This window comes from Dipodomys merriami, unplaced genomic scaffold (genome assembly GCF_024711535.1).
Source record: "Dipodomys merriami isolate MVZ:Mamm:240054 unplaced genomic scaffold, mDipMer1.0.p SCAF_3, whole genome shotgun sequence".
In the NCBI taxonomy this organism is placed as follows: domain Eukaryota; kingdom Metazoa; phylum Chordata; class Mammalia; order Rodentia; family Heteromyidae; genus Dipodomys; species Dipodomys merriami.
The window spans coordinates 34,419,824-34,438,673 of record NW_027204492.1 but is presented as its reverse complement, the minus strand read 5'-3'; the positions used below and the strand labels follow the sequence as shown (position 1 = coordinate 34,438,673).

The following is an 18,850-nucleotide window of genomic DNA, read 5'->3' as shown; positions in this document are numbered from 1 at the left end:
CAGTAAAAGCATATGACAAAGTTTAAACTGAATTTCAGATTAACCTTGCAGCAAAATAGGAATGGAAGAAAACTTCATTGATCTGATAAAGATATCTTGGGAAAACTTACATCCTGACTTCTAAGTCCTTACATCTAAAGGCATAGTCTGTGCATGCCAATGTTAGAGAGAATCTCTTAACTACCATATATCTTTTAAATGAGAACCAGTATACTAGCAAGATTCTCAAGAAAGTAAGATGCACTTTGTAATATCATTGATTCACAATAATAATCTGAAACTGCTTCTTACATGTGCCTATGTAGTATGTATACACAAAAGGTGCTGGTAAACTGGAAGGTCCTCTTTTGTGTTGCTCCAGCTGTTCCTTAAATGGAAAACACTTGGTCTCTACCTTCAAATTAAAAATCTCTTTTTCATTGCTTGGTACATCAGATCTTAATATGTTACCACATGAAATTCATTCTGTTGAGAAATTCATTCTTCTATCATGGCAATTGTCCCTCAAAATACAAATCTGTCTGTGTTCCTAAACACGTTGAAACTCTTACCTTTCAATGTAAGTTTTAGTTCTGCTTTCTTTTGAGAGATGAAGTGCAATGACAGAGCATTATAAGAGAGAAGAGAGCTGTCCCTGCCATAATAAGTAGAAGTGAACAGGGTAACAGACCACATGTAGCAGAGACAATGGCACCTTTAATTTGCTGAGTATCTGCTATGTACCAGGAATTGTGCTAAGCATGCATACTCATCCTATAAAAACTACATACCATCAGGCCTGGTATTCACTAGGACTGGTTTTCCAGGTTTCTGTGTTTTCCCTTTCTCTCTCTTTCAAGAAGACTACTCTAATGTCTTCGTTTACTCTGATAAAGACCATTTTTCTACAAGTGATGGCTTAACAGTAATGTCCTAATAACCAACAACTTTTAAAATTTTGTTTTTACCAGTATTTATTTTTCAGAAATAGCATATTTTATACAACTAGACATAATTATATTTGCTATTTACAAAAAGGAGTTTTTGGATGGTTGTCGGCTCAATCCTATCATCCTAACTAGGAGGTTGTGATCTGATCATTGTGGTTAGGAACCAATCCAGGCAGAAAAGTTCTCAAGATCTTACTTCAATTAGCTAGCAAAAACCTGGATGTGGAGGTGTGGGTCAAATAGTGGAGTCCCAGTTGGGAGTGAAAACTCAAGGTCCGGAGTTTGAGCCCCAGTAACAATGCCAAAAAGAGAAAGACAGTGAAAGAAATGAGAGGGGGGGAGGGAGAGGGAGGGAGAGGGAGGGAGAAGGAGGGAGGGAGGGAGAGGGAAGGAGGGAGGGAGAGGGAGAGAGGGAAGGAGAGGGAGAGAGGGACGGAGGGAGAGAGAGAAGAGAGAGGAGAGAGAAAAGGTTTAGGGAGTAAAAGTTTGGATGTTTTTAACACAGGGAGTATTCATATATATAGATCATATATATATTCATATATATATAATCAAATTAACCTGGATTAAAAGAGAAGTAAGTCAGTCTCAGAGAGATGAAGGTCACATGTTTTTTATCATGTGTAAAAGTTAGCTCTAAAATATAAACATAAACATGTATAAAAACACATACAAGTCCATCTGCATATAAGCACAGAGTTTCTAAAGTTTGGTATATGCAGGGATCCGTTTCCATGGTGTAACTTTTGAAAAATTAACAGTTAGAAGTGAGTAACAGGAAGCTGAAATATATCTTGTCTGTGAGGGGTAGAGCTTAAAAGAAAGGGGGAAGATGAATGAAAAGAGAAATGGTGGGTGAATAGTTATAATAGTCAATGTACATATGTGAAAATGGAACTAGGAAACCAGAGGAGTGAATGGAGTTTCAAAAGATGACAGGGTAAAATGATACAAGTGATGCTAAGCAAGATGCATTGTATTCATAAATATATTTGCTGAACTGAAACCCTTTTGCACAACTATTTAAAGATAATTAAAACAATAAAAATTGGTTCACCCTTTGTCGTTTGTCTCAATGAAACAGCAATACTCACAAGGCAATATGATGTAAATGAACTTAGCAACTTTGGAGTGGGGACTTGGGGTGAGGGAAATTGGGAGAAAAATGATTAAGGGATAACTGCATTCAACAAGAAATGTACTCATTATCTTACTTATGTAACTGTAACCCCTCTGTACATCACCTTGGCAATTAAATTAAATTAAAAAATAATAAAAATGACAAATAATTATATTTTCAAAGAAAACCAAAAGACATTTTTTCACTTTGATTCAATCTTGCCTGAATAACATTATTTTTCAAACTGCACTCTAAAAACAACAAGTTTTTCTGTTCTTATCAGCTAGCACCCTTTCCCCCTGTGCTTTTCTCATTGATAGAATTTTCTTTGAATGAATGTGATTGGGTCAATGTTTGAATGGTTGGTTGTAAAACAGTTGAAAAAAACTCAGATGTCTTTTTTCCACCTGTAAAGACATTAACCTTGTACATCTATCTATTAATGGAATGAGAAATAATTTTCTTGATATTGTTAGTGATAGACTTTAGTGTAGAACCTCTTTTGCCTCAGTACTTTCTACTGTTCTGTATGTCCTAGTAGGTCTGACCTGTCCCAATTAAACCAGAACTGTTTTTCTGATAAAATCATGGAGCAGAGGATAAGCCACAGGGAAAAAATGTGACTAAGCCACTAAGACATCTTTGAAATAGTTAATTATCATGAACTCCATCATAGGAATTATTGGGCTTAATTCATGCCCTTTGCCATCTAAAGTAGACAAGGCTCCCCTAAGTATAGTTTGTGCAGAAATTCCTACTGTGGATATGTTTTCACTTATTTTGATCACTTGTTTCCGCTTCACAGGACAGAAGGAGGTAGAGTCTTGTCTTGAAAAGTCAGGAGATTTATTACTATTACTGTCATACCAGGGAAAGGAGATGAATTTATTTAGCAGCATCTGAAAATAGAATTGCCGCAACTTTGATGCCTGCTGCTGATGCTAAATGATGAATACTAAGCACCTGGCAAACAATTTGCACTTCTCTTCATTTGTCTGTTCTTTATATTCCACTGCTTTAAGATGCACAGAGCACATTTGCATTGTATTCTACTCTTGGCTGGGAGCCAGGCAGTAGATGTCATTGATTATTTGTTGAGTATCCTTAACACTATACAAAACATAGCCTGGAGTTCTAGAAATTGTTCAAATAAGTAGAATCAAACCAGAAAACCTGTATTTCAATGTTGGCTCTGTCAAGTTCCTTTCTTTGTGACCTGGACATGTTACTTAACTTTCCCGACATGTGCTGTGCTGTCCTTGACTCTGAAAAAGGGAATAAGAATATTAGTTTTGTATATTTTTGAAAATTAATGTGAGGCTCCATTGCATTATTCCTTGGCCTAAAGTTTTGTCATTTGTGGTATTTAGCTCAGACCCAAAAGGTTGTATTTGTATGCTGAGTCCAACTTTGTCTCTGTATGCTGCACGCAAAGGACAGCCCTCACTTATCTTACTTTACAGTGTACTTCTACCACAAAATCCCTCTACATTTCTTTTGCCTCAGGGTAAAGCCTTTGTTGCATAGACAGAAAGTGCTTCAAATAGTGATGGGATTCATAGTGGAATGTATGTGCATGGACTTCAGAGTTACACCCATTCAGTACTAGCTTTGGTAAAAGCCAGAAACTCTCTGCACTTCAATGTCCTCAACTGTCAAAAGGAGATGAAAAATAGTACCTACTTCATAGGGAAGTAGGTACTGATGCAAGTGAGATGAATTATGCAAAGTAAGGTCCTAGCAATTGGCAGGCTTTCACTAAATGGTAGTTCCTTAGAAGATAGGGCAGTGGGGATAAATGTCTACAGCACTCTTGTCTTCTAATCTATTCTCTCAAGGCTTCTAGGAGCTATATGAATCTCTTGAAATGGGGCAACTAGTTACTTTCTATAATCAAGTGGGGTTAATTTGGTGAATGATTAAAAATGCATGTTTCTTTTAGAAACTTCTGCTCTTTCATAAAATGGCACTAATTTTACAGTTTTGGAAACAAGGCCATATGAGGGAAGGGACCTGCCCAAGGTAAGCCAATAAGTGTTACAAACTTCAGTTCCAGCTAGACTCTTCTGCCTATTTCCATATGGCCATCCTTCTTCCTGGTGTTATTCATTGTTTGTCCCTTCTCATGATCTTATGAAGAATGCTCCCACAGCTGTGTGGATATCATTCTATTTTGCTTCTATTTTGCTCCTATTTTGAGACTCTTTATCAGGAACTGCCATATGTGTATGACTATATACAGAGATCACAGGTTATTCCCATTTCAGAGAATCAGAACCCATATAACATATGTGCACCACAGAAAGATGCACTATTAATTTAAAAATAAATTCTTTTTTTAATTGTGAAAATACCATACAGAGGGGTTACAATTTCATGGGCAAGGTAATGAGTATATTTCTTATCAAACATTGTTGCCTTCTCCTTTGTTTACCCTTCCTATCCCTTCCCATCCCCCCGCCCTCCCCGCGCCAAAGTTGTAAAAAATTCGTTTTTTGACATAATGTCTTGTGCATCTCATTGATGCGATGGGTCCACCTGTATCCCTATTTAAACAATTGGTTGTTTTCCTTCCCCTCTCCAAATTATACCAACATCAAATACAGTGAAAACAGGGGTTATACCGTGGAGGAGGGACATACAAAGCAACAAAGAAATCATCATATAAATGTGTTAGAAACAATTCCAAGAAAGAAAAAAAAAAACATTTGAATCCTTATCTTGGGGTTCATTTCGCCTAACATCAACTTATCTGACCATTTCTGCTTGTCTCAGACATATACTAGTTATTACAAATAAGGGAAAACATGGGACATATGTTTCTTTGGGCCTGGCTTACTTTACTTAATATAATTTAAAAAGAAATTCTTTAGAAAAAAACCACATAAGCCCTACTTGAAATGTACACAGAAATTTTAAGTCAGAATTGATTTTCAGAATAATGAAAATGCATAAAGATACATAAATCTTAGTTTTGACAGGACAATAATCTACACCACCTTATCCAGTGCTTGTTTACAGATTCAGATGAACACTTTTCTGTCTCCTGTTTTATCTATACAAGTAGGTGGTACATTCACTGTTGAAAATGATGTTTTTTGCAGTTCTTACTTTTTAATCCTCCCTCCTGACCTCATCCCTGCTCATTCTTCCTTCCCCACATTCACAGTATAAATCCTTGTGGAGTTAGAATGTTTTGAATCCAATCAGCTTAAATCATCAGTCTTTGCTGCTCCAAGAACACTATGAAATCCTTTTCCATTCAAACAGAGCTAATAACTTAAATATTATGTCTCTCTCTTTCATAGCTACTATTGTTTCCTTTAATTCATTTATTATTTTTATTATTTTAGCTTTGCATTCATATCAATCTTACACAAAGAGATAACAACCAGAAAAAGATCTTGCAAAGAACTATGTAAGTGAGCTAATACTATTTCCTTTCTCTGACTTTAGGTGCTCTTCCAGCCCTGTGATAGTTAAGTCTTAGTGGTGTACTGACAAGGACTTCCCAAAGTTTCTTTCCTATAGGAGGGTACCTGTGTTATAGTGTTGTTTTCTTTCATTTAATTGCCATCAATTAAGTGAAATATATTCAGTAGAAATGTACCATCCTTACATAAAAATAAACTCATATAGACACATAATAGCACTCTGAAGAAGGAAAGCGATCAAAGTAATTTCCAACTTGAGAATAATTGACTTATTGAAACCTCCTCCACCCAATAGATCAGTCCTTCCTTTAGAGTTTGAATGAATAATTGATATGGTATTCTTGACAAAGGCACAGATTAGTAAGAGCCTAAGATTTCCTGTTATTTAGCAATGTCTTTCTGAGGTTCTATTCAATAACAACATCCTCAAGTGCCAGTGTAGCTTATGAGACCACTAACAGAGAATATAAAGAGGATGCAGTGCATTATTCAGGTATTCTTCAATTCTTTCTGTTCTCTTTCTCCTTAACCATAGAGATTGTGATCTTGAATGACCTGAACAATCTGGAGGAAGTTGAGTAATAGGAATGTAGGAGACAGAAGAATTTTTTTGCATGTTCCCCAGTACCAACAGGAAATCAAATGAATGTCAAAAGAAGGAAAGGGTAACTGATTCATTTTGAGGATCTACTGGAGAAACTGTCCTGTGAAGAGTTTCAAATATCAGTGACTGTGAAAAAAGATGGCTGCAGGTTAGAGGAGGTACACAGAGTGAACAGAATGTGTGGAACAAAAAATGGACTGGAGAAAGTGAAAAGGGGCAGTTTCTTTTACTCACCCTTACTAAAACCTATGCTTGAAAGTACTTTTTTGATTTTATATTCTCTCTCTCTCTCTCTCTCTCTCTCTCTCTCTCTCTCTCTCTATATATATATATATATATATTATAACTTTATTGTAAAGATGCTGTACAGAGGGTTACAGTTACATAAGTAAGGCAATGAGTTCATTGTTTGTTGAACACTGTTACCTCTTCCCTTCCTTGTTGTTGTCCCATTATCCTTTCCCTCCCCCACCTCCTAAGCTCCTCCCCAACCCACCCCATCTTCCCCCCACCAGAAGTTGTATAGTTCATTTCCAATATACTGTTCTGCAGGTATCTTTGCTGCAATGGACCATCCTGTGTCCTTGTTTCAGCATTTTGTTATTCCCCTTCCCCTTACCAAATTAGACAAATGTATATACAAGATGCAGAGTACCAAAATCGAGTACAGTGACAACAGGGGATATGCCATAGGAGAAAGAACACACAAAAGAAACAATAACATTCGTCTACGGGGGGCATCTGGGTTGGTTCCATATCTTAGCTATGGTAAATAATGCTGCAATAAACATAGTTGTGCTGGTAGCTTTAGTATGTATGGCCTTGTTTGTGATCGTTTGGTAAATGCCTAAAAAGTGGGATTGCTGGGTCATAGGGGAGCTCTATGTGGAGTCTTTTGAGAAACCTCCATACTGCTTTCCAAAGTGGTTGCACAATTTACATTCCCACCAACAGTGAGGTAGGGTTCCCTTTTGGCCACATCCCCTCCAGCATCTGGAATGCTAAGCCTCCATCAGAAAGAATGACACGACCCCATTTGTTAGGAAATGGAAAGACTTGGAAAAAACTATATTAAGTGAAGTAAGCCAGGCCCAAAGAAACATAGGTACCATGGTTTCCCTTATCTGTAATAACTAGTACATGTCTAGGACAAGCAGAAAAGGTCAAAAGCTACGTACATAAGACCATATAAGATGATTGTAAGTGAAATGAACTGAAGAAAGAGACACAAGTGGTTTCATAGTTCTTGTTGTTGTTTTTAATGTATTTATAATGTACCATGTGATTTTTTTTGTTTCTTTTGTATGTTCTTCCCCTATGGTATAACCCCTGTTTTAACTGTATTTGGTTCCAGTGCCCTGCATCTTGTATATACAGTTTTCTTTTGGGGCTGGGGGAAGGGAAATAGCAAAGTGTTGAAATAAGGATACAGGTTGACCCATTGTAACAATGAAATGTACAAGACACTATGTTGAAAACCAAGTATACAACTTGGGGGGTGGGGAGGAGTTAGGGAGATGGGGAGGGAGGGATGGTAGGGGAAAAACAAAGGAGGAGGTAACAACAATGTACTCATTACCTTACTCATGTAACTGTAACCCCTCATTTTTACAATAAAATATATACAAAAAGAACAACAACAGCAACAAAAATAAAATCACATTGTACATTTAAAACAATAACAATAAAGACAAACCTTGTGTCCATATCTTGGGGTTCATTTCACTTAGCATAATCTTCTATGGTCATATGTACATGGCTTTTGAGCTTTTCAGCTCCTTTGATAACATTATCCTATATGTACACTAGTTATTGCAAATAAGGGAAACCATGGGACCTAAATTTCTTTGGGACTTGGTTACTTCACTTAATATGATTTTTTTCCAAGTCTTTTCATTTTGTAACAAATGGGGCAGTGTCGTTCTTTCTGATGGAAGCATAGAATTCCATTGTGTATATATATATAGATATATAGATATATAGATATATAGATATAGATATAGATATAGATATATATAATTTAATTGAATGTATAAATGTATATATATATAATTTAATTGAATGTATAAATGTGTGTATATATATATATATATATATATATATATATATATATATATACATTTAATTGAACTACTCATCTACTGAGGGGCATCTGGTTTGGTTCCATATATTAGCTATGGTGAATAATGCTGCAATAAACATAGTTGTGCTGATAGCTTTAGTATTGCCTTGTTTGTGATCATTTAGATAAATGCCCAGATGTGGGATTGCTGGGTCATAAGGGAGCTCTAGTGGAGTCTTTTGAGAAACCTCCATACTGATTTCCAAAGTGTTTCAACAAGTTTACACTCACACCAACAGTGCAGTAGGGTTCCCTTCTGGCCACATCTCCTCCAGCATCTGTCATTATTAGATTTTTTTTTATTATAGCTATTCTAACTAGGGTGAGGTGGAATCTCAATATTGTTTTGATTTACATTTCTTTTATGGCCAGAGAAGTTGAACATTTCTTCATGTGTCTATTGGCCATTCTCATTTCCTCTTTAGAGAAGTCTCTTTAAATCTTTAGCCCTGTTGTTGATGAGGTGGTTGTTTATTTGATGATTTGTTTTTGGAGGATTTAATTTTTTGAGTTCTAAGTATATTTTAGATAAGAGGCCCTTGTCTGTTGTATAGCTAGTTAACATCTTCTCTCAGTCTGTGGGCTTTCTATTGATCTTGCTAGCTATATCTTTTGCCATGCAGAAGCTCTGCCGTTTCACGCAATCCCATTTGTCTGAACTTTCTTTAATTTGTTGTGTTTCTGGATCTTTATTAAGGAAATTTTGGCCTGTGTCAAGGAGCCCGAGAGTTTCTTCTATTCCTTCCTGTAATGTTTTCAGGGTGTCTGCTTTGACTCTAAGGTCTTTGATCCATTTGGGGATTCTAGTGCAGTGTGATATAGAAGGATCTATTTTTAATTTTCAACAGGTATTTAACCAATTTTGCCAGAACCTTTTACTGAAGACAATTTCTTCCATTCTATTTTTTTAGCTCCTTTATTGAAGATTAGGTGGCTATATGTCTGTGAGTTCATTTCTGGGTCTTCAATTCTATTCTACTGGTCTTCAGGTATATTCTTGTGCCAGTACCAAGCTGTTTTGATTACTATGGCTTTGTAATAGAGTTTGAAATTTGGTATTGTTATTACTCCAGTACTGTTCTTACTGCTAAGGATTGTTTTTGCTATTCGAGGTCTTTTATTGTTCCATATGAATTTTTGGATTGCTTCTATTTCATTGAATTATGAAGCTGGGATATTGATGGGTATTGCATTGAATTTGTAGATAGCCTTTGGTAGTATTGCTATTTTCAAGAAGTTAATCTTCCCAATCCAGGAGCATGGGAGGTTTTTCTGCTTCTTTATTTCTGCTTTAATTTCCCTTTTCAGATTTTTTACGTTTTCATCATAGAGGTCCTTCACTTCTTTATTTAAGTTTATTCCTAGATATTTTATTTATTGTGACTGTATTACAAAAGGAATTGCTCTTCTCATTATTAGGATACAGGAAAGCCTTTGTTTTTTAAATATTTTTGTTGTAAAAATACAAGCCATTGATTTTTGAGTATTAACTTTATACCCTGCTATTTTGCCAAATTTTTGAATCAGCTTGAGTGACTTGGGAGTGGAGTCCGTGGGATTCTTTAAGTACAAGATCATGTCATCTGCAAAAAGGGAGAGTTTTACTTCATCTTTCCCTATTTGGATCCCCTTTATGTTTGCATCTTTTCTTATTGCTCTATCTAGTCATTCTAATACTAAATTGAAGAGGAGTGAAGAGAGTGGATATCCTTATCTTGTTCCTGAATTTAGAGGAAATGGCTTTAGCTTTTCACCATTAAGTATAGTGCTGGCTGTAAGTTTGGCATACACAGCCTTTGTTTTCCTAGACATTTAATGATTTAATTAATAGTTAAGGGCAAAGATACCAGAATCAGAACATTTGGTTTTTACAATTTACTAAGTGGATGGCCTGAGTGAGCCTGTGTCTCATTGTGTTTTTGGATAGTGTCTCACTATATAACCCAAATTAGCCTCAAGCTTGTCGTCCTTCTTCCTCAGTCTCCCTTCTGAGTGGTGGGTTATAGGCACATGCCACTTGTAACTCAGTGCTCCAGTTTATTGATCTTCTAAGTAAGATATTAGAAGTATTTTCCTCCTAAGGATGTGTGGAAATTCAATATGTTGATGTGCATCTAATATTAAGAACAGCATCTGATGCATAGTAACTATTACTTAAGTAATTTGGATTAACATTTTTAGTTTAGAATGGATTTCTAAGCCTTTTCATCTTCTACCACAGCTACCCATCTTCTGTTTTGGGCTTGACAAGCTTTCACTACTCTGCCGTGTTACCTGATTTCTTCTATTTAAAGGTAAGTGCATTTGGGATCTTTTATCTTTGTGTATCTGAAAGGAAGTAATAAGACAAAACTTTCCTCAGAACCCCCCAAAAATGGATCATTAGTATGAAGGTGAAAAAGTCATATTGGCCTAAGCCAGTATGTGTCCATTAAAGTTTCTCATATTGTTATGGTCAGTGACAGAAAGGGTAAACATCCAATTGTGTGTCAGTGACATATCTGGAGAATTTTTTTAAGTTTATTAATTTTATATCAGCAGGGAAAAACAAAAAAGATGAAGAGCAAAGACAAGATTGGAATAAACAGTTGTTGTAGCAGGTGTTATACACCTGAGCATGTCTCTAGCTCTTTAAAAACAGATTATTTTGAGATAAGGTCTTGCTTTGTCCAGGCTTGAACCTATTTTACATTTTCCACAGTAGTGGGTCCCCCTACAAGTCACTTACCACCAGGCCCAGCTTCTTTGTGTTGAGATGGAATCTTGTGAACTTTTTTGTCTGGACTGGCTTAGAAATGTGATCCTCCAAATCTCTGCTTCTCACATAGCTGGACAAAATTTGTGCTTGGGCTGCTTTGAACTGTGATCCTTCTAATTTCAACTCACAGAATAGCTAGGCACAGGCACCCAGATTCTTAGTTCTATCTCTTGACATTTTCTGCTTCCAACCCAGATGACAATAGTTATATGGTTGTAATTATGCTGTTGGTGACAATGGTTTCATCCAACAAAGAGGAGTAGGTGGGTGGTCAGTGCTAGCAATACTTCATGTGAACCCATAGACTCCCTTTTGCTGCTAGAGACCTCAAGGATTTATATTGTGTGCACCAGGAAACAATCTGGTAGCAACATGATATTATTTTGTCAGTCCTGGGGTTTGAACTCATGGCTAGGTCCCTGTCCCTGAATTCTATTGCTCAGAGCTAGCACTGTACCACTTTGAGCCATAGCACCACTTCCTGTTTTCTGGTGGTTAATTGGAGATAAGAGTCTCACAGACTTTCCTACCCAGGTTGGCTTTGAACCATGATACTCAGATCTCAGCCTCCTAAGTAGCTTGGATTGCAGGCATGAGCCACCAGCACCCAGCTTGATAACATGATTTTTAAACTCCAGTGTTTCACTGTTAACATGTCCTTATGAGAGATTGAAAAAGATCTGGAAGACTGTCTGTTGTGGAGTATGGTTCCAATCCAGGTTTGAATCCCAACTCTGCCTACCATCAGCTGTGTGACCTTTGCAAAGTGACGGCCTCTCTAACCTAAGTTTTCCCCTCAAAAATATGAATGATAAAAATAATTGTATTGGTGCTATGAGTTCTGAAATGTAGGAGACTGAACAGCTTATTCTCTAGAGAGCTCAAAGGATAGCAAGGTCCTTGTAGAGAGACATAATTTAGTTAAGCAAATAGTTGTTGTGGGAAGAAGGTAAACATATTAGAGAGTTGGCTCACTTGGAAATGATTATTTCATGGGCCATAATGATAAAGATTGTAAGGATACTCTAGGGAAAGAAATTGAAGAGTCATCTGAGGAATGAGAGCATTGGAACTAAATAGAGCTATTTAGATCTTTTGATACATTCTACAATACACTTTTATCATAGGTAGTTGAATGCCCATTCTTTCTAAAATCTTAGGGTATAATTCCAGGTTGCAATCCACAAGTATATGCATATATTAAGCATTCAATAATGACTTGGGTGTTAAAACTGCTGTCTAAAGGTAACACAATATTCTGAAGTTTTCCTAATGATAAAATACTGTAAGTGGTAAATATTGAAGATCTGGTTATATATTCCTTCCTTTTTGTTTTTCATGCTATCTCACTCTTGAAAAGAGTTCTCAGAGCTTGAGTTAGGAGTGATTTCCTGACTCCCTTTCTAAAACCAAGCAACTCTTGTGACTTAATGATCCATCCTTAATTAAATTTTCTAGGAGATGGGGTCTAGAGTAGATGTAGTCTCAGAAATCTGATATTCCCAGAGGTACTAGGGAAGCCTCCCACACTAATGGGTATTCCACTGTCAATGCATCAGACCTCTAACAAAGGGTTCATATTTCAACTAACAGTTGTGCAGCTTCTACTAGATAGAGACTATTGTGGCTCTTGTTTCTCAATTTCTTAATTAAATCTAGATCACTTTTACTCTATGTGGCTGAATGGTACATATTTTAGGCTTTATGGGCCAGGTGTTCTCTGTCTTAGATAATCAACTGTCTTTGAAATGCAAAAGCTACCATAAGCTGTACATAAACAAGTGGGTGTGTCTAGGTGCTCCCATAAAACTTTATAAAAACATGCAGAAAGCAATATTTGGTTGGCAGAGTTACAGTTTCTCAACTCCTGGGCTAGAATATTCTTGTTTATGGCACACTTCAATTTAGAGACTCTAACATGTCTGCTTCATAATATAGGTTTGTCATTCTTGATAAAGGGCAGAGGGATCCTCCCTCTGCCTCTCAGCAATCTGCCTCCCTCAGCAATCTCCCTATCATGCCTGAGCTTACTCCTGCTATTTCTTTGATGCATTTTCAGATTTTCTCATTTCTGACTTTGGAATCCTTGAAAAACAGCCATCAGCTTCCTTTTTGTCCTCCTAAATTCTAGTTGGCACTGGATGTTGTTATCTTTCCATTTTCCTGTGCTCTTCCATATCTGAAACATGTCCTTCCTCTTTACAACATTCTCTCTAAGCTTCCTCTGTAGCCAAGCTCTCTTTAGCTGTACCATACAGTACAGACTAATCAGAACTTCTGTTCAGGAAAAGAAAAACACCGATCTGAGCTGTTTTCTCTTAATGAGTCCAGGCCTATGCTTAGCCTGATTGGATACTCATGTTTTTACCAAAAAATTCTGCTCAATGAAAATTCAAAATCTTTGATTGGACTCTGAAACAATAAAATTATGTTAGTTGTAAAAACAAGATGCCATATTTTTGTTAGTAGAAATGTGACAATTTTATTTTCTATATTGACAAGTTTGTCACAGTTATGTGAGATGCAAATACTGGGAGAAATGGGGTGAAGGATAGGAAGTGTTTGCTACTTTTGCAACTTTTCTTGGAATCTTAAATTATTCCAAAATGAAATGCATAGTTCATTGAAAAAATCTGTTTACTTATTTTCCTATCTATTCCTCCTGTTTTATTTTCAGGTATATCATAGAGGTCTGTGTACTGCTGTTATCTGTGACAGCATATCCAAAGTGGAGAAGGCCAGGGACACTCTCAGAATAGACTGGAAGGCAATTCTCTCTCTCTCTCTCTCTCTCTCTCTCTCTCTCTCTCTCTCTCTCTCTCTCTCTCTCTCTCTCTCTCTCTCTCTCATATATATATATATATATATATATATCCTCTTACTATACTTCTAGAAGAAAATTGATCTGTGACACATGGAAGAAGCAGAGTGTGAAGAGACTCTTGAATTTTCAATGGGAAAAAGAAGAGCCCTTCTGGCCTGGGAATGTGGCGTAGTGGTAGAGTGTTTGCCTAGCATGGATGAAGCCCTGGGTTTGATTCCTCAGTAGCACATAAACAGTAAAAGCCAGAAATGGTGCTTTGCTCAAGTGGTAGGGTACTAGCCTTGAACAAAAAAAGCTCAGGGACAATGTCCAGGCCCTGAGTTCTAGCCCCAGGAGTGGAAAGAAAAGAATATCCCTCTTGGGGAGTTCTTGGTATAGTTGATATGAGTGTGGTAATTGGGAAAGAAGCAATGGACTTGGTTGAAACATAGTGGGGAACATATCCCCAGTAATTTATTATTTTCTGAACTCTTTTCTCAAGCATGGGCCACATATAAGTATGGAAGAACAGACAAAATATTAGTATATTAAAACTTTTCCAGTTTGTGTTATCTCCTAATATAGAACTGAGATTTTCCTGCCTTGAACTGGACTTGGTCCTATTAAAATGCCAGATTTACTGAGGACAGGAAGTAAACTGAGTGAGATTAACTAAAGCCTGAATAGCAGAGTTTTCAAGAGGGAGTATGGTGTGTAATGAAATATCTGGTACAAGTTTAGGTCAAAACCATTTTACATTCTCAAATAAATTAAGAAAAAGAAATAAATTCTTTAAGTCTTGAGCCCACTTATTGATCAGGAAGTTGTTTCTTTGAGGATTTGCTGTTGGGGGATTTAATTTTTTGAGTTCCAGGTATATTTTAGGTATGAGACACTTGTCTGTTGTATGGCTAGCGAAGATCTTCTCCCAGTCCGTAGGCTTTGTGTTGATCTTGCTTGCTACGTCCTTTGCATGCAGAAGTTCTGCAGCTTCATGCAATCCCATTTGTCCAACCTTTCTTTGATTTGCGGGTCTCTATTAAGAAAATATCGGTCTGTGCCAAGGAGACCTAGGGTTTATCCTATTCCTTCCTGTAATGTTTTCAGGGTGTCTGCTTTGACTCCTAGGTCTTTGATCCATTTGGAGTTGATTCTGGTGCATGGTAATATATGAGGATCTAGCTTAATTTCCTACAGGTGAATAACCAATTTTGCCAGCACTATTTACTGAAAAGGCTGACTTTATCAAAGATTAGGTGTCTATAGGTGTGTGGGTTCATATCTGGGTTTTCATATTCTATTGGTCCTGAGGTCTCTTCTTGTGCCAGTACCAAGCTATTTTGATTTCAATGGCTGAAATTTAGTATTGATGTTCCTCCAGCACTGTTCTTTCCATTAAGGATTGTTTTTGCTATTCTGGGTCTTTTATTGTTCCATATGAATTTTTGGATTGCTTCTTATATTTCATTGAAGAATGAGGTTGGAATATTGACAGGCATCGCCTTGAATTTGTAGATAGCCTTTGGAAGTATTGCCATTTTCACGATGTTGATCCTACCAATCCAGGAGCATGGGATGTTTTTCCACTTCCTAAGTTCCGCTTTGATTTCCTTTTTCAGGTTTATAAAGTTTTCATTGGAGAGGTCCTTCACTTCTTTCAATAATTCCTAGGTATTTTATTTTTTGAGGGGTTATTACAAAAGGAGTTACTTTCCTGATTTCAGCCAAGCTCTTCTCATTGTTGGCATGTAGAAAAGCCATTGATTTTTGAGGGTTAATTTTATACCCTGTTACACATGAAGAAATGCTCAACCTCTCAAACCATAAAAGAAATGCAAATCAAAACAACATTGAGATCCCACCTCACCCCAGTTAGAGTGACTATAATAAAAAAAAATCTAATAATGACAGATGCTGGAGAAGATGTGGCCAGAAAGGAACACTACTGCATTGTTGGTGGGAATGTAAATTGTGCAACCACTTTGGAAAGCAGTATGGAGTTTCCTCAAAAGACTCCACATAGAGCTCCCCTATGACCCAGCAATCCCACTTTGGGGCATTTACCCAAACAGTCAAAAACAAGGCCATACTAAGGCTACCAGCACAACTATGTTTATCACAGCATTATTTACCATAGTTGATTTGTGGAACCAAACCAGATGCCCCTCAGCAGATGAATGGATAAAGAAAATGTGATATATGTATGTATGTATGTATATATATATATATATATATATATATATATATATATATATATATGATGGAATTCTATGCCTCCATCAGAAAGAATGACATTTTCCCATTTGTTAGGAAATGGAAAGACTTGGGGAAAATTATATTAAGTGAAGTAAGCCAGGCCCAAAGAAACATAGGTCCCATAGTTTCCCTTATTTGCAGTAAGTAGTACATGTGTAGGACAAGCAGAAAAGGCCAAAAGCCATGTACATATGATTATATAAGATGATGTTAGGCAAAATGAACCCAAGATTGAGACACAAATATCTTTTTTCTTTGTTGCTATTGTTTCTAACGTATTTACAATGTACCATGTGATTTTCCTGTTCCTTTATATGTTCCTCGCCCATGGTATAACACCTATTTTCACTGTATTTGATGTCGGTGCCCTGCATCTTGTATATACAATTCTCTAATTCGGTGAGGGGATGGAAAAAAACAAATTCTTAAATAAGGATACAGGTTGGCCCATTGTAACAATGAGACGTACAAAACACTATGTTGAAAACGAACTTACACCTGTGGCCGGGGTGAGGGTGTGTAATTGTGAAGGTGGGAGGGAAGGGATGGTAGGGGGAAAACAAAGGAGGAGGCAACAATGCTCAATAGGAAATGTACTCATTACCTTGCTCATGTAACTGTAACCCCTCTGTACAGCAGTTTTTACAATAAAAATGTACAAAACCCCCAAAATTTGAATCATTAATTTTAAAAATAAATATATGGACTTATAAAGTATCAAAAAAGAAATAAATTTAAGAAAAACATGAATACACAATTGTAGCTGACCCCTTTTGTATGCAAAACATGCTTTGGTTTGTTTTTTCATCACTGGGCAATACATGGATCTCGTACCCCAACTAGAATCTTGTATGTCAGATAGGACAGGCAGAGGATTGAAGGCATAGGATGAGAAAATCAAGTTAGTACTATAGAACTTAAACATATGGAGGTGGAGGGCCACAGGAAAGGACAAACATTATTTATTCACTTATTAAATATGTTTGAGGGCCTAACTATGTACTGTACTGAGTAAATATAACAGAAAAAATTCTCCATCTATGTAGAGCTTAAACAGTTGTTAATTATATATGCCTATATACATGTATATGTACACATATATGTATGTGTCCATACATTATGTAAATTTAGGATACTTTTAATATTCTGAATCTTCTATAAAAGATAAAGCAATTGTAATAGTGATGACAGTAAGAATGGCATTACAGAGCTATATGAACATGATGAAAAATCCAGTATCTCAGTAAATCATCACTCATGGACAAGGGATGTAGGACAAAATCATGCACTATCCACTTTGATTAGACACAGAAGACTTGAATCCACAGAGAGGGAGCAGAATTCTAAAAAAGTCTGACAAACAAAGGCATATTTGTGATTCATTGTGTATCTGGGTAGTATAAATAATTACTAGAAAAGCCCTTAACATTTAGACTTTTTCCTTTAGATAACAACCATGGATTATAGTTATAATATGTCACACAAAACACTTTCCTTCCCTTTTTCTGAAATCCTACAATGTAAATTAAAGAAATGTGTTGAAGGACAATTAGAAAAGGGGGAAATTTTGAGGAAAAAATTTAAAAATGTTAAAATTAATATTGAAGTCCCAGCCCTAGAAACCCAACATCTAAACAGAGCTCTTAAAAATCCCATGAGCCAAAGGGATATGTCAGCATTTAGTCTATTACATAATTTAAAACTCATTCTTCATAGATATTTGAATGAATTAATTAATTGAACAAATACCACCTTGAAATAAGCAAGTAGAAACAAAACAGTGATGAAAACACTTCCCATGACAGACTTTTTGTCCAAACACAAATTCCTACTGGAGATTTTGCATCTGTTGAAAAAGGGCTATTTATAACCAAATAATTAAGACTCTTAAAAAAAAACACCCTATGCTAATTAAAAGAGGTTAATTCATTTCTCTTACATTAAAGTTAATGTGCCTTATCGACTTGCAGTTCAAAGAAATATGATCTCATCCTATCCATATTCTTTTTGGTCTTCTTGGCCCTAAGAGCCATTTCTTTAAATTGCATAGTTTACTTTAAAGGTAAGAAGGAGATCTTTCTTAGTTTTTCAATTATCTGATTCAGAAGCTTCAGGATATCAGACTAAATCTGAAGCTATTATCTTTCTTCATTTAAGAGATAGATGCCTAAATACAAGCTTAGCCATGATATCTGAACTGTTTACTTTGAAGCTCTATCATCTGAACATTTTAATTAGAAACATATGCTCAATTCAAACTACAGAGCAACAGATATTGAACAGGACAACCATTTTATTTCACTTTCCTATGTCAAGAAAATGCATATATTTGAATCCAGACTACTTAAGACAGCTTCTAGTTTCCTCACTTACATTGTCCCCCAAGAGAGAACAAATCAATTCTAGTTCATGGCTTCTTTCCTGACCAAAAAATTCATCATTCTCTTGGCAGAGGTCATGTGGTTTGCTTGAATCATGCTTTGCTTTTGCATTGTGCCATTTCATAAAACTTTCTCTGGAGACTTTGCAGATGAAGAGATCATCTCTGTAAAATGAATGTGTTCATCTTTATTATCGCAACACAAAGATTCACTTGGGATTTTTGGTGATAGAAATGGCTTAAAGCCTGTAGCTACCAGTTTGTGACCAGGTAAACATTTCCCACAATGTTTTATTTCTTTTCAGTAGTTCCAACAAAACTAATCAAATGTTAATTTGTCTTGTTTTATATTAAGAGGCAGCAAATAATTACCAAGAAGTCCCAGGCTTTTTATGCTAGCTCTTTGTTGAACTGAAAACCTGGGAAGACTCTATAATTTCATAG

The 18,850-nt window shown here is 36.3% G+C and overlaps 1 long non-coding RNA gene across 1 annotated transcript in view; it reads left to right on the top strand.

Annotated features, from left to right (window-relative positions):
* Positions 1–18,850, top strand: part of LOC138839407 (uncharacterized) — a 213,115-nt gene that overhangs the window by 107,906 nt on the left and 86,359 nt on the right. Inside the window, exon 2 of the long non-coding RNA XR_011375965.1 lies at positions 10,431–10,503. This is a non-coding gene — a long non-coding RNA (uncharacterized lncRNA). The remainder of the gene's footprint in view (positions 1–10,430; positions 10,504–18,850) is intronic.